Source organism: Mus musculus, chromosome 11 (assembly GCF_000001635.26).
Source record: "Mus musculus strain C57BL/6J chromosome 11, GRCm38.p6 C57BL/6J".
NCBI classification, from domain to species: domain Eukaryota; kingdom Metazoa; phylum Chordata; class Mammalia; order Rodentia; family Muridae; genus Mus; species Mus musculus.
In genome coordinates, this window is record NC_000077.6 from 45,687,987 (window position 1) to 45,703,215 (window position 15,229).

The window sequence follows — 15,229 nt, forward strand, 5'->3', positions numbered from 1 at the left end:
TCCTATGAGCAAGCATGACAGTAGGCCTGCCTCCAGCATGATGAAAATAGTGATGTTTTGTGTTTATACCTGGAGTTGGGGTTCAGTTGTCAACTGGAAGATGTAAATGCAAGGTGTAAGCTTCACCAGTACAGGAGTCAGTCACACACCAGGACACCAGGTCCTATAATGCTGTCCAAGCACCTCAGCTAGGCCAAGTCCCAGAAAGAGTGACTATAGAGATAGCCCTGGACCTTGGAAAACACCACTTGTAAAATCACTTGGCCTTTGGTCTTACCAAGCAAACAGCTATGAGTTACAAGAGAATTTCCTTCACATTAACATTTAAGATCCCCTAAATGCATTTATTTATTTATTTATTTATAACATCATCTGGGATTTCCTAAGTCTCAATAATCTAAGTAGGATTGCCTCAAAATTCCAGTGCATTATGGGAAGAACCCTACATCTCCTGGAAATTCCTGTGGTTTCCTAGAGTTTGGCCTCTTGGCTCCCAAATCCAGGGCACCAACTCAACTAAAGGAATCCAGACAAGAAGTTCAACCCCTCTTCTTGCTGAATCTTCTTAGTAAGTGCCTGACAGGTGATGATATTTCATTGAGGGTTTGAGAGAAAAAACATGATACATACCCTCCAGCAAGCCAATTTAGACCCATAGTCAATGACCTCTGATGACTGACCCTCTGTGTTCATCTTCGCTACACATGTTACCCATTTCCCTACATACAACTGACTGACTCCTCAGCACTTGTTATCCCCAGCCTGGAGCGTGACCATTGCACAGCTACTATGCTTGTGAGACTTAGTTCACTCCACACAAGGAAACAGAGCAGAAGTATAAAATCTCAGCTCTCACTCCCATCATAGCTAAGTTGAATGCTTAGCACAAACTCAATAAAAGTACACTTAAAGAGAAATGTCTGTTAAGTTTGGTCTTGCTTGGTCTTGGTGAAGGAGATTAGAATGAAAGGCATGGTGATGTGGAAGTCACCTATTGCTTTCTAATTGGATTTAAGCCAACCTTGACATGAGAAATGTGTGATTGGTACTGTAAATCTGGCTGAGAGCCACAGCTGTTGAGCTCAGGAGCCTCAGGGGTGAATCTCCTACTGCACAGAGCATCCAACTGCCCTCTAGATCTGTATCTCTCTACGGTAAGATGAATGCAGCTCTCAGGTCTCATCAGAAAAGTGTCTTTGGTCAGTGGGTGGTGGTTAAAGTATACACAGCTCATCAAGGTACAGAGACAGTGTCAGCCACAAATGGGGCATCTTCATCATACCCCATACCCCAGTGCTCCTCAGGGACCATAGCCGAATGGAAGGTAGAAAGACTTTAAGACCCAGAAGTCAGGGAGGATCAGAGCAAAATAGCTTCTTCTGACATGATTGCTGCACTCATCTGGCAAATATGGCTTCCTATTCACGCTCAAGTCAGCAAATGTTCTAGCATGGAGTGCAAAGAGGCTCACGAGCCCCACTACTAATAGAAAAGCAATGAACACTGGGGGCTTCAGGAGGACAGAGGAGTCAGCTTTATTTAAGAATGTGGCTCCCGGTAAGTTGACCATGATTCCGTGGATGGCTCCACACCCAAGAGTATATGGGCTATACAAATTGGATTCTATGGGTAATTTTCTTTTTTTAAGAGAACAAGAAGTTGAAGCAGGTAAAGAGGTGGGAGTGGATCTGGGAGGAGTTTGGGTGGATTTAGAGTGAATATGACCAAAATACATTGCATGAGATTCTAATAAAAAAATTTAATTACAATTAAGTGGATTGCAGTAAACCTCTGGAAGGAATCTAGATTCCCAAGCTCCATTTAAATGGACACTGCAATTAAAAAGAATAAAATAGAAACTAATTGTCACAGATCATGGAGTGCATGCCCTTGAAAAGACCTTGAGCAGACATCAGATGATGAGGAAATGAACCCATACTTTATGTGACTTGGGTCAGAATACAAAGTATAAATGTGTTTTTTATGGTGCCCTGATATAGTCATTTTTTTCATCAACTATGCAACTGGCCTTGTCGCGTCCGATTAGAGGCACTCTAAATCTTAACAGTTCAAACTTGACAGACCCAGATGGTTTCTCAGAGCCGTATACTTAACCAGGAATTTATGGACAGGCTAAAAAAGATCCGAGAAATCCCTTCAGATGAATCCAAACCACTGCATTCTTGTGAGAATGAACAGCACCTGAGTTTCAGCTTCTAGGCTGCTGCCTTCAGACGGGTGTGACTGTCCCAGTTTAGCCTGACAGTCCTACATTGTACAGATGCCCAAAAACCCCATTTAACTGGGTTTTTGATTATCGTAATATAAAGTTGGTAGATAAAATGTGGAATGCCGAAATGAATTTGAACTTCATACAATGAATGACCCTTAGTATAAGTATGCCCTGATCCATGATTACAATTAATCTAAGCCAGCTGGTATAATCCCAGAGCTCAGCGGGAAGAAGGGCCATCACAGATTGCAGGCCAGCCTGGCATACACAGTGAGTTCTATGCTAGCCAGGGCTATAAGACCCTATCTAAATCAATAAAACTATTATTTGTCTAAAATTCATAATTAACAGCTGAAGAGATGGTTCAGAGGACCGAGGTTCGATTCCAAGAGCCCACATAGCAGCACACAAGTGTCCCTAACTCTAGTCCCAGAGGATCTGAGGCCCTCTTCTTACCTCCGCAGGCACCGCAGTGCACAATCATGCAAGCAAATCACTCAAACACATAAAATAATAAAATAAATCAATCTAAAACAAATTAAGTCACATTTGATTTGCCATCTTGTACTTTTATTTCAATAACCTAACAACCCTATCCTAATGCAGTAACAATAATAGGAATAGTATATGAATAACAATAGCAGGCTCAGGCACTAGCAGCTACTGAATGTTTCATTTGTGGCAAGCATTTCTTTTTTTTTTAATTAGGTATTGTCCTCATTTACATTTCCAATGCTATCCCAAAAGTCCCCCATACCCTACCCCCTACCCCCATACCCACCCACTCCCACTTCTTGGCCTTGCGTTCCCCTATACTGGGGCATATAAAGTTTGCAAGTCCAATGGGCCTCTCTTTCCAGTTATGGCCGACTAGGCCATCTTTGATACATATGCAGCTAGAGTCAAGAGCTCCGGGGTACTGGTTAGTTCATAATGTTGTTCACCTATAGGGTTGCAAATCCCTTTAGCTCCTTGGCTACTTTCTCTAGCTCCTCCATTGGGGGCCCTGTGATCCAACCAATAGCTAACTGTGAGCATCCACTTCTGTGTTTGCTAGGCCCCGGCATAGTCTCACAAGAGACGGCTATATCAGGGTCCTTTCAGCAAAATCTTGCTAGTGTATAGAATGGTGTCAGCGTTTGGAGGCTGATTATGGGATGGATCCCTGGATATGGCAGTCTCTAGATGGTCCATCCTTTTGTCTCAGCTCCAAACTTTGTCTCTGTAACTCCTTCCATGGGTGTTTTGTTCCCAATTCTAAGAAGGGGCAAAGTGTCCACACTTTGGTCTTCGTTCTTCTTGAGCTTCATGTGTTTTGCAAATTGTAACTTATATCTTGGGTATTCTAAGTTTCTGGACTAATATCCACTTATCAGTGATCATATCATTTGAGTTCTTTTGTGCTTAGGTTACCTCACTCAGGATAATGCCCTCCAGGTCCAACCATTTGCCTAGGAATTTCATAAATTCATTCTTTTTAATAGCTGAGTAGTACTCCATTGTGTAAATGTACCACATTTTTTGTATCCATTCCTCTGTTGAAGGGCATCTGGGTTCTTTCCAGCTTCTGGCTATTATAAATAAGGCTGCTATGAACATAGTAGAGCATGTTTCTTTCTTACTAGTTGGAACATCTTCTGGATATATGCCCAGGAGAGGTATTGCGGGATCCTCCGGTAGTACCATGTCCAATTTTCTGAGAAACCACCCTGGTGGAATCACCATGCCTGACCTAAAGCTGTACTACAGAGCAATTGTGATAAAAACTGCATGGTACTGGTATAGCGACAGACAAGTAGACCAATGGAACAGAATTGAAGACCCAGAGATGAACCCACACACCTATGGTCACTTGATCTTTGACAAGGGAGCTAAAACCATCCAGTGGAAAAAAGTCAGCATTTTCAACTAATGGTGCTGGCACAACTGGCGGTTATCATGTAGAAGAATGCGAATTGATCCATTTCTATCTCCTTATACTAAGGTCAAATCTAAGTGGATTAAGGAACTCCACATAAAACCAGAGACACTGAAACTTGTAGAGGAGAAAGTGGGGAAAAGCCTCAAAGATATTGGCACAGGGAAAAAATTCCTGAATAGAACAGCAATGGCTTGTGCTGTAAGATCGAGAATTGACAAATGGGACCTCATGAAACTGCAAAGCTTCTGTAAGGCAAAAGACACCGTCAATAAGACAAAAAGACCACCAACAGATTGGGAAAGGATCTTTACCTATCCTAAATCAGATAGAGTACTAATATCCAATTTATATAAAGAACTCAAGGAGGTGGACTCCAGAAAATCAAATAACCCCATTAAAAAATGGGGCTCAGAGCTAAACAAAGAATTCTCACCTGAGGAATACCGAATGGCTGAGAAACACCTGAAAAAATGTTCAGCATCCTTAATCATCAGGGAAATGCAAATCAAAACAACCCTGAGATTCCATCTCACACCAGTCAGAGTGGCAAGCATTTTTTATGTAGTGAATAAGAATTAAAGAAGTAGCCAGGCAGTGGTGGCGCACAGCTTTAACCCCAGCACTTGGGAGGCAGAGGCAGGTGGATTTCTGAGTTCAAGGCCAGCCAGGTCTACAGAGTGGGTTCCAGGATAGCCAGGGAAACCCTGTCTCGAAAAACCAAAAAAAAAAAAAAGGAAGAAAGAAAGAAAGAAAGAAAGAAAGAAGTAAAATAGGTTGTCAAATATCATATAGTCAGTGGCAAAGGTCAGGTGAAAATCCACAAAGAGCCAAAGGTACCAAAGGAGAATGTGGGGGCTAGTGAGATGACTTACCAGGAAAAGGCCTCCCAGCTAAGGCCTGAGTTTGATCCCTAGGACCCACACAGTGGAAAGAGAACCCAATTCCATTGCTCTCCACAGGCACACAGTAGCACATGCACACACACACACACAGGTGAAAAACAGAGGAAAGGTTGTATCTCAAAATGTCAAATGTGGCTGTTTGCCATCTAAACTTCCTTTCTTCCCATTCTTGAACTCAAAAACTCATCCTGAGCCTCTGAGCGTCCCTTCAGAGCCTGAGCGTCCCTTCAGAGCGGCTCCAGGAGGGAGCCTTACAGACACAATGCACAGCCCTCAAGGCTTGACAGGCATCCTGTCTCCCGATCTCTGCTCTCACTCCCCCACTTTTCTCACAGCCCTTATCAGTCTTGCCCCGAAGACTCAAAGCCCACTGAGCTGACAGCGGCTCCAACAGCAGCTGAAATCCATTTACCTCCCAGAGCAGCTTCCTGTCCTCCCCAATCTGTTACCACTGTGACCAAACATCCTGTAGCTAGTACTGAGACTCCCATGGAAAGGACTGCCTGGATCTAAGGAAGTCCAAGGCTGCAGGAGGGAGAGTGCAAATGGAAGAGAAAAAAAAAACTCTGGAAAAGCTGCCATTCCAGCAAATCAACATGAACTTTTTAGAAAAATATGTGTGAGAAGGGAGCTGAAGGCTAACGGCTCTTCCAGAAGACCTAAATTTGATTCCCAGCACCTAGATGGTGACTCACAATTGTCTCTAACTCCAGTTCCAGGGGATCTGATACTGATTTTTGACCTCTAGAGGCCAGGCACACAAGTGATATATAGGCATATATGAAGGTAAAACACCTGTACACATAAAAGGTGTGTGAGTGTGTGCGTGCGTGCATACGTGCGTGTGTGGGCATGCGTTCAGAAACCAAAGGAAGATGTTGGTTGTCTTCCTGAAGCACTCCACTTTAGCTAGGCTGCATGGTCAGTAAAATCCCAAAACTGCCCATCTCTGCCCTCCGATGCCAGGTGTACATGTAAATGCAGCAATGCCTGCTTACTGTGTGGATAATGAGGATCCAAATTCAAGTTATGCCAGTGCAGCACACTTTCTTACCCACGGCACCATCCTCTCAGCCCTAACACAACTCTTTGATGAATATTTTCTAATCTAATTTCTTACTAGAAAACCCTGGGACATAACCCGTTGTACAACCATGGGAAACCAAACCACAGGCATGCCCAGTAATTGCCCAAATTGTACAGTTGCAAGCCAGGGAGCTGAGCCTACCAACTGTGTCTCCCTCTAAAGCAAGCTGAGAAGTATTTGATATCCAGGGCTCTTGGGGTGCTATAAATGAAAATGATTCCCACAAGCTCATATATTGGAATGCTTGGTTGTTCATTGATGGAACAGTTTGGGAAGGATTAGGAGGTGTGGCCTTGTTGGAGGAAGTATGTCACCGGGGGTGGGCTTTGAGGGATCAGAAGCTCATGCCATTCCCAGTGTGCTCTCTCTGCCTTCTGGCTGTCTCAAGGAGCTCTCAGCTCCTGCTCCAGCACCATGTTTGTCTGCCTACTGCCATTCTCCCCACTATGGTGTTCATTTACTATAACCTTCTGAAACTGTAAACTCCAAACTAAACTCTTGCTTCTATAGGTTGTCTTGATTGTGACATCTTACCACAGCAATAGAAAAGCAACTAAGACCACTCTGTAAGTTGGACAACATGACTCTGGACCCTGAGGCTGACCCCGGGTTTTTTCATCAAGACTTCCTAGCATTCTAATTTCTCTGTCCATGAAAAATAATGGTAATATCAAAGGCTCAGCAATTAAGTCCAAGTATTGCTCTTCCAGAGGGCCTGAGTTCAATTCTAAGCATCCATATAAGACAGACCACAACCCTACAACTCCAGTTCCAGGCTGACATCTCCAGCTTTTTCCTGGCACCTGCACTCTCATGCTCATACCCACACATAAACACATGATTAAAACTAATAAAAAAAAATGAGGCCGTGCATTTAAACCACACATCATAGAACTGGCCCTCAGTAAGATTCACTAGTAGAGACTGACATCATTACATCCTATTGCTGAAACTGTTAATGTGAAAACGGGCTTCTGCTCTGACACCAGCCTTAAATATATACAAATATTCCCTGAGTGCTTGTCAAAAGTCCCATTTTAAGGAATCACTAATCATTGTAAAACTGTAGAACTTTTAAGTGAAAACAGAAAAGCTCCATTTGCAGTCAGGTATGGTGGTGCACATCTGGAATCCCATCACTCGAGAGATGAAGGCAAGGAGATTCAGCCAGTCAGAGGCCGTCTTCCAATACACAGTGAACTCAAGGCTTGCCTAAGCTATATGACAAGACCTGCCTCGAAAAGAGAAGAAAACAAAAGCTTTCTTTCCATTTTCAGCTCTGACTCTCTTGAGTCGCACAGTCTTTGATTCTGACCTGTGCCCACTTGGGCTTCCTCCCTTCAGCTGATGTTTACCTACCTGGGTCTTTCTTAAGTTGTACAGATGAGTTTTAAAAAGAGAATCCCATGACTTCGCCCCACTGACTGCTACAGCGGGCATAGAGGCTAGATCTACTTCATTCATTCACATGGGAATGCCCATGTGAATGAATGATCAATATCATTTCTACCCTTTCTTGTTGCTTCATTATCTGACATAAACCAACTCATGCCCTTATAACTTGTACTACATTCTGGGTCTTAGTTGGCAATGATCTCTAATACCTGTATAATAGGTCTAATTTTCAAAGTCTGCAGAAGAGTCAACAGCCCTGTTTCAGACAGGAAAGTATCTTGAGTGAGGAATCCTGGAAGGGGACGGAACATCAGATCGGAAGCCAGCAGACTTAGATACCAGATTGGCCATCTGTTAGCTGTGCTTCTTTGGGGAAAGAATGGCCATGAGGCATTTGAATAGCCCCTTTCTACCAGCAAATTTTGTATTACACTATCCCTGAAGATTATTTTTAAATGAAATTTCTTTCCCAAGAAGTTCTACCCAAGTTCTCAAAACTGAACACTCAGAGACCTTGAACATTTGACCCACAAATACCTACTAGAAAAGCTAAGATTTGACCCATGTCTGTCATCCAGAAAATACAGATTTGTCTCATTTTTCCTATCAGCACCAACTTTTCTCTTATAGTATGAGAGGGTAATATTTAAAATTCTGGGAGACTACTAGACGCCTGCTAGACGTCTGCTCATGAGCAAAGCACTTACCCTGAAACCATGAGAACCACAGTGCAGATCCCCAACACCCACTCAAGAGCACTGCAGCCACCAGTAATCCCAGCACTTGGAAGGCAAAAACAGTGGCTACCTGGAGCAAGCTAGATGGCTAGACTAGCCAAATTGACTAGTTCTGGGTTCAGATGAGAGGCCTTGCCTCATGTGCTAGAGGGCAATCAAGGAAGATACCAACTTCTGGACTCCACAACATGAACACATGTACATACACCCACACACATGTGTGTCCATCCACATATGGGAATACACACACATACCATACATGCAAAAAAAAATTGTTTTCGTTTTTTCAAGACAGGGTTTCTCCGTATGGCCCTGGATCTCACTCTGTAGACCATGCTAACCTTGAGCTTGGATCCATCTGCCTTCACCTTCCAAGTGCTGGGATTAAAAGCGTGTGCCACCACCCTGTGGCTCAGAAAAAAATATTTTTAATAACTGTCCTCTGAGAGGGTCTACCCAGCAGCTGGCTGAAACAGATGCAGATACCCACGGCCAAACATTGGACAGCGGTTGAGGGCCCTTATGGAAGAGTTGGGGGAAGAACTGAAGGCCCTGAAGGGGTTAGGAACCCCACAGGAAGACTAACCAATAGAGTCAACCAACCTGGACCCTGGGAACTCTCAGAGACTGAACCACCAACTAAAGAGCATACATGAGCTGCTCCAAGCCCCCAGCCCTGCTCATATGTAGCTGACATGCAGCTCAGCCTCCATGTGGGTCCCCCAACAACTGGAGCTGGGACTGTCCCTAAAGCTGTAGCTTGGCTGTGGTATCTGGTCCTCAACAGGGCTGCCTTGTCTGGCCTCAGTGGGAGAGGGGGCACCTAATTCCACAGAGGCTTGATGCACCAAGATAGAGGGATTCTCAAGGAGACCCCAACCTCTCAGAGGTAAAGGAGAGGGAGTGGGAAAAGGGACTCTGTAAGGGGGGGACAGTGAGGGGGCAGAATTTGGGATGTAAGTAAATATAAATAAGTAAATAAATAAGTAATTTCTTTTTATATACTCTTTTTTAAACAATTTTTAATAGATATTTTCTTCATTTACATTTCAACTACTATCCTGAAAGTCCCCTATACCCTCCCCCTGCCCTGCTCCCCAACCCACCCACTCCCGCTTCCTGGCCCTGGCATTCCCCTGTACTGGGGCATATGGTCTTTGCAAGACCGAGGACCTCTCCTCTTAATTGTTTCTTTCAACCAGTCTATCATTCCATGGGACCACTGAGCCTCACTTGAATCAGATCGTACGTCAGTCAAAGCTCTAGTTTCCCTTCAGGAGGAATGAGGAGGTCAAAGAGACTTCCTTTTTACAATTTCAGTCTGGTGACTCGGTGTCAATGTGCTGAGGTTCACTAGAGAAAAGGAAGCTACTCTTTAGCGCTCAAAAAAAAAAAAAAAAGGCAGCATGCTCAAGCAGTCGCCCTCACAGTGTTATCAGTCTGCCACATTAATATGCTAATTGTGAGGGAAGGTATGTGGAACTAATTCCATGTATCTAGCAAGTAAAGGCATCCAGGTGATGCCAAGATACCAAGGCATTGAAAGCAGTGTTACGGTGTGACTTTGTGGGTGTCGGGGCAGGGCACTGGCGGAAAAGCATCTTCCCTTCTGATTCCTTCATGGGTCGTTCATTCCAGACAGTCTGCCAGAAAGCAAGCTCCTTTCTCCTCTTCCTGCTGGTGTTGGCATACCCTGGTGCATGGACCACACCAGCAGCATTCTCCTTCCCCTCAGGGACCCATCAGGAAGAAGCAACCTGATGCCTTAAGGATGGGCATTGGGCTTTGAAGGAGTGTCTGGCTTGAATACACTGGGCAGAAAGAATTTTGACTAATTGAACCGTCTGGTGGAGGAGGACGACAAAAGCTGTATCAACCCGGACGTGCCGATCTTACAGAAGACCAGTCTGTGTGAGATAGAAAAGATGGGTGGCCTGTTGGTGATCACTTCAGGGGACCTAAGCACATCTGCCAGAGTGGAACTTAAAGTAGAACTTCCTGATTGTGAACTTCCTTTGCAATACAGACTCATAAGCAGTCTGTAAAATAAAATGTAGACTCACACTTATATGTGTTTATGTGTATGCAGCTATAGTGCAAGGCTGTACACTCGGGGAATGGAGGACAGATTACAACCTCAGGTGTCAGTCTTCAGATGCCAACCACTTACAAAAAATAAAAAAGTATGTCTCACTGGTGCTGAGCTCAGCAAGTAGGCAATGCTGGCTGTCCAGTGAGCCCCGGAGATTCCTCTTGTCTCTGCTTCTCCAGCACTAGGAGTATAAGTGTGCGGCATCCCACACAGCTTTTTTATGTGAGTTCTAGGGACCAGATTCCAGCTACATCATTTCCCCAGTCCCGGGCTTTGGGTTGTTGGGCCCCCCCCCCTCGCACCCCCCCCACATGAGGGCATTCTTAGTTTCCTCCTTTTGTGTGATTTCTTTAATAGGTATAAGCCTCATTTGTTAACAAAATAATAAATGACCTTCATGGTTTAAATTTCAGGGTCCTCCAAAGTCTTCCTGTCTGATGCCCCATGAGACCTAGACAACACCAAAACAATAACAACAACAATATGTGTGAAACACTGGCATTGCTAGTGCTGTTGGTCACATTATATCCGTCTTGAAATGGCAGATAGCTCTCTGATATTGGAAGCGTGGCACATTAGGCATGTTAGCAGAGAGATAGAAGTAGAGCCAGAGAGGAAACTTACAGAGTGAGGGACTTGTTAGGGAACCATCCCCAAGAGAAACTGGTAAGGCAGATGCAGGAAGAGAGAAAAGGGAAGCCAGAGCCTGGTTTCTGGCAAAGCCCCACCAAATTCCCACGAAGAGCCTTTTGAGCTGATTGCTCAGGGAACCTACAGTATAAGCTACAGACTCCCAAGGTTCTCTCCACTGCAAGCAAAGGAGCCAGCCTTCTGAATTCCTGTCAAGTCAGCTCATTGCTCACAAAAAGCTGACCCTGGTGACTAAAGTCTGTATGTTTTAGGCAATGCCACTCACATCTAGCAGCCAAACAGTATCCATCAAAAGATAGATGGGGCAGGTTGTCATAGAGACAAAAGCAACCAGAATATGGGGCAGGAAATAATAGATCCATAGGGATCTAAAAGAAGCTTCACAGAGTTTGCCTCAAACAGGAAGCTGCAAACAGATGCCTGCACTGGGTGTCTTGGATTCTCTTCCTGTGGCTCTGATAACATACACGGACAAAGGCAACTGAAGAGGGAACTGAAGAGGGAAAGGTTTCCTTTTTGCTCATCGTTAAATGGGCAGCCCATCCTGGCAGGGAAATCAAGCAGGAGCCTGAAGCAGCTGGTGATGTTGTTCCCACAATCAGGAAGCAGAGAGCGAGGAATGCTGTGACTCAGCTCTTTTCTCCACAGTACCATCCAGGACCCAGCCAGGAAATGGGGCAGCCCACAGTGGGTGGGTCTCCCCACACTAAGTAACATAATCAAGCTAACTGCCACCGTCATGCCCATCTCTCAAGAGATTCTATGGAATTGATAGTTAACAGTAACCAACACTTTATTAGAGTTCACCTAAAAGAAGCAGGCTAACCTTACAAGAGAGCAGACCTCAAGAAGGAGACAGACTTGTCTTGGAGAGCAAGGACATAGATATAAATTCACCATCTCCCTGGAGATTCAGGCAAGCAGAGTTTGATGCCAAAACTACAATGAGTTCGAGCGGAGAGACTCATCTCGTATTATTTATGCAACAAACTTTTCCTGAGTCTTCATGCAAGATATTGGGGGCGGGGGATCTAATAAAACAGACCTTGAAGATCCCAATTCTAAAGAGCTTCCTATGTGGTGGGGGAAAATGGGTGAAATCCAGGAAGCCAAACCAGATAAAGTCCAACACTATCAAATGCTGGGACAGTGATACAAAGACATGGCAGAATAAAGAGGGGTGGGGCGGGGTGCGGGCTGCTGTTCAAAGGAAAGCCTTTCCCAGATGCCATCCAAGAAAAAGACTTCAAGTGTGGAAGATACCCGTGTAGAACTGTGTGTGTCTGAAAGCATCGATGGAAATTTTACATGGAAGATAAACTGTTGGTTGTCAACTATAGAGAAAGATTGCTCTGAAGGCTTACTCAAGAGTTCAGAGGTGATGCTCAGACCTCAAGCTTCAGTAAGAGCAATGGAGACAGTGAGGGGATGCAGAGAGACTGGAGCCAATGCAAAAGGGTATATGGTCTAGAGACAGCATTTTGGAGGGAAGGTTATAGGCTCCAAATGCTGCTCTAGAGTATGGCCACCCTCATCCTTTAACTTGCCCATCTGTACACTTCAGAAAGTAGCCATCTCATCAGCATCAAACCCACACCCAAATGCATCCAGCCAGTCCATCAGCATCAAATCCATTATCATCAAACCCACACCCAAATGCATTGACAACGTAGGAACCTAGGGATGGATGGGAAGATAGTGAAAGTCAGTCAGTAAAACAATTGCCACACAAACATGGAGAACCTGAGTTCAGATTTCTAGCACCCATGTAGAAAGCCAAACTTACACAGAGAGAGAGAGAGAGACAGAGAGACAGAGAGACAGAGAGACAGAGACAGAGAGACAGACAGAGAGACAGAGAGACAGAGAGACAGAGACAGAGGAAACTCTTCTAGCCACAGTGACGGACTATTTCCAGTTCACATTTATCTAGACCAATGTTCTCAACCTCCCGAATACTGTGACCCTTTAATACAGTTCCTCATGTTCTGGTAACCCCCAACCATAAAATTATTTTCATTGCTACTTAATAACTGTGATTTTGCTGCTGTTGTCAATTATAATGTAAATATCTGCTTTCTAATGGTTTTAGGCAACCCCTGTGAAAGGGTCATTTGACCCTCCAAGGGGGCTGTGACTCACAGGTTGAGAATCATTGTCTAAGAACCATCAGAACCTCTTGCTTTGAAGGACCGTTTGGAAAGTATTGTTGGCTTCGTAGCCATGTGCTGTCACAAAATTCAAATGGTGCTGATGCAAATATGCCAGTATTCCGCATGTAAAGAAATTATGGTTGTATCCACATCATTTTTATGGACAACAAAGTTTTGACTTCACAGAGTTTCCCATTCTATAAAATATTATTTTTTAAAGAGCCGTATTCTGAGCCGGGCGTGTTGGCGCACGCCTTTAATCCCGGCACTCAGGAGGCAGAGGCAGGCGGATTTCTGAGTTCGAGGCCAGCCTGCTCTACAAAGTGAGCTCCAGGACAGCCAGGGCTATACAGAGAAACCCTGTCTCGAAAAAACAAAAACAAAAACAAAAAAAAAAAAAGGGCCATATTCTGCTAGTGGATATACAAAAACAAGCAGTGGGCTGGATTTAGCTTAAAAGCTAAAGTCAACAGAGTCAGGGTCCAGGAGACTGATGACTGATAACCCCCTCCCTCGTGTCACTCCTGAGGGCCCAATCTAAATCACACTGCACATCTTACACATAAGCAGCATCCCTTTTTCCTTATCCTTCCCATGGAACTCCCCTGAGGACGCTAGGGTCTAATAGTGAGTACATTTTGCCAACTATCCCCACTTTCCATAATGGAATTTAATTATTTGGCCTGAAAAGCATTTAAGCCTTGCCATACAGAGAGCTAAATAAATAAATAATCAAGGGGCACATGCTGGTTGCACCTGCCTCAAGATCTTGCAGGCATGGCCTCGCCTTCTTAAATATTTTATGGTGCAGAAATGTGACTGTTACCAGGTCATGAAAATATACTGCTTTTTATACTAGGTCAAACATCTAGGGCCACGAGTTCTATTTTGTGGCAGGACACAAAGGACCAGACAGGAGAGAGGATGGCGGTATCTTTTGTGAGATCTGACAGGAGCTATTTGTGGATAACGGTGCAGATTAATGTTTATTCAGTGATTTTTTTTTATTGTTTGTTGCTGGTTTTTTTTCCCTTTCCTTCTGCCTCTCAATGTAGAGTGTGCAGCTAGCGCAACATTCATTATTTACCAGTGGAAAGCCAAGACTCCTAGCCTCTGACCTTCAATTATTGCTTAGGCATTTTCTGGGAAGGCTCAAGAGGCAGGCATGGGCCTCCTGGAGCCAATAACAGGCACCTTCTGCTACAAACATTCAAAATGTTGGGCTTGAAAGTGAACTGCAACACCACCCTGGCACCCCCATGTCCCAGAAGCAAGATTTCTGCAGTATCACCTATGATCCCATAAGAGCCGTCTCTCATCAGCAGTCTTTGTTCTCGATGGATTCTTGCTTGCTCTTTTCATTTCATAAGCTTTGTTATAAAAACACTCACGAGTGAAAAGTGTAAAGGCCCACGAGAAGCTCTGCAGCCTCAGAGAGCCTAGTCACACTGTGTAGATGTTCTCTGAGGCTTGGGGTCTGGTTAGCTTTGCTGTGTTCTTGGGGAGGGGTAGTTGGTTTGTTGCTATTGTTTTAATGTTCCTTACACTCTAGTTGTAGGAACTATGGTATTTTCCATTTGACAAATGAGGAAAGTGAAGTTGGACAACGTACCCCCTCCCCAAAGTCACTCAGCTGGCCAAGAGCGGAGCCAAAGTTCAAACCCCAGGTTTCTCTGCATCTTCTGGGGAATATAAGCAACCCTTTGATCACCCCATCACTCACAAGGCTCAAGTGTAAAGTGTGATCTGCCCTGGTCCTTTCTAAGACTGAGGGGTGGGGGAAGCTGGGTGCTAACAGAGCAAATAACTAGTACACACAGGGGCACATGCAGAGAAAGGTACTAAGATTAATTGATACTAGAATGCCATGGCATTCCAATGGAATTACACTTGATCTGGACCCCGGCATAACAAAGAAATTCAGCGTGATTAATGCCTCAAATAGCAAGGGACTTCACAGTGATTTACCTCTGAGTACTAAAGGGGGCTGCCAGATGGCTTCAGAGCACTGCACCTAACCCAGGGCCTGGCTATCGACAATGCAATCAGCTGAGTTTG

General features: G+C 44.5%; 1 long non-coding RNA gene across 2 annotated transcripts in view; it reads right to left on the reverse strand.

Moving 5' to 3' along the window:
• The window catches only part of Gm39816, a 91,974-nt gene that overhangs the window by 27,017 nt on the left and 49,728 nt on the right, over positions 1-15,229 (reverse strand). The gene's annotated exons all lie outside the window — the stretch shown is intronic.